This window comes from Myotis davidii, unplaced genomic scaffold (assembly GCF_000327345.1).
Source record: "Myotis davidii unplaced genomic scaffold, ASM32734v1 scaffold317, whole genome shotgun sequence".
NCBI classification, from domain to species: Eukaryota; Metazoa; Chordata; class Mammalia; order Chiroptera; family Vespertilionidae; genus Myotis; species Myotis davidii.
Window position 1 is genome coordinate 3,452,431 of NW_006288994.1, and position 1,595 is coordinate 3,454,025.

The window sequence follows — 1,595 nt, forward strand, 5'->3', positions numbered from 1 at the left end:
GCACCTTTCCCTGGAATGTGATTACTAAACCCACCTATCCCAGGAATGGCAATAACTTACTGTAAATGTGACATGGCCCCAACCCAGAAGGAACACCTTGTATGGACATATACATTGACTAACCAACCAGCTCTCGCCCAGTACCCCAAGCCCTCATGCCTTCCTCATTCTCCTTAAAAGAGTTCTTAATGTTGCACGGGCTGCTGCTCTCCCTTTGCGAGATAACCCGGCAGGTCTTTCCTCTAATAAAGCCTGTGTCACCTGGTTTTCGGCCTCCAACTGATCTTTCAGTGTCAAACTAAAACAAACCAAAAGCACCTCTACCCATTTCTCAAACCTAGTCTGAACATTTCTCTCTCTGACCATAGTATTGTTATTGCCGGAGTTAGCTGGTTAATATTAATAAAGGGAAAAAGCAAAGGGGAGGCCAGACACCATAAGCATGATCATCTGGGAACCACCAGTCCACTCCCTGCAGGTCCCTGAGGGAAGGGATAGAGCACAGGGGGAGATGGGCGCATGTGCACAAGTTGGGGAGGGGGTGCAGGGGGGATGCTTGCCTGTCAGTCTAGCCTGGGGAACAATGGATTGGCTATGGAGTGACCCCATCAGAAGCATGTGAAATCTTGAAGAGTTAATTGTTTTGAAGAAGTTCCTGATTAAAACCCCAGACAAAGAGTTCCCTCTCTCTTGTTCGTTCTTGTTCTCTTTCTCTCTCTCTTGTTCTGTGACCCGCACTCGGCCGTGTGCTCCCATTCTCTCTCCAGCAGCCCCATGGCCCATGCTGTGCTGACCCCACACACAATGGACCCAGCTGGGAACACAGCTAAGCTAGCCAGGAGCTGGACTGAACTTTAACATGGAACAGAAATTCTGGGCAGTGACCTTGATCCTAGCCCTGCTGAAGGCAAGATTGGACTTCTTCCATGGCAAGTTGGACACAGATGGGACCTTGGAGAGCAACCCGTTAATTTTACATCAATAAATCTCTCCATTCGAAGAAACCCCATCTTCCCGGGGAAGCCTCAAGAAATTCTTTTCCTCATGGCACACCAAGAACCCCACTTCCACCGATAACAGTATCTTCTTATTCACCCCCTGGCCCCTGGTTAGAACTTACCAGTTGTATATTGTCTTGTCTTATAGAGAAAGGCTCCAATGGGTAGAGCTCCTTCCAATCTCCAGACTGCCTGAGGTCAGGCCAAATCCAAAGAACAGAGAAGTGCGACTCCACTGGTCGTGGTTTCTTCCCACCAGCAGGTCCCTGACTCAAGTTCCAGGGCAATATCCTGTATCAAGCAGCAGATGAGGCTCTCACCTCCTCCAGACCAGGTCTGGGGCTGAGCTCTGGATCACAGTCTTACCTCTCAAGTCCTCTCAGCCGAGGCTACAGAGTGAAGTCTGGCAGGATTTCTATATATACTGTGTCTGCCAGGCTGTCCCACAGCACAGTAGATAGGATCTCCAGAAGCAGGGTGTGTCTATTCCTGACCTGGAGAACAGTCTGAGCAAGTGTGATTTCATAAGTTCGTTCATGGCAGAGACATTGCTGGAACAACTTAAACACACTGTGTAAGATGTGGCTGTGTGTCAGC

At 49.2% G+C, this 1,595-nt stretch overlaps 1 protein-coding gene across 1 annotated transcript in view; it reads right to left on the reverse strand.

Moving 5' to 3' along the window:
- Positions 1-1,407, reverse strand: part of LOC102760915 (gasdermin-C) — a 48,514-nt gene extending 47,107 nt beyond the window's left edge. Inside the window, exon 1 of the mRNA XM_015562296.1 lies at positions 1,121-1,407. The gene's annotated coding sequence lies outside the window, so the exon portion shown is untranslated. The remainder of the gene's footprint in view (positions 1-1,120) is intronic.
- Positions 1,408-1,595: the final 188 nt, after the last annotated feature.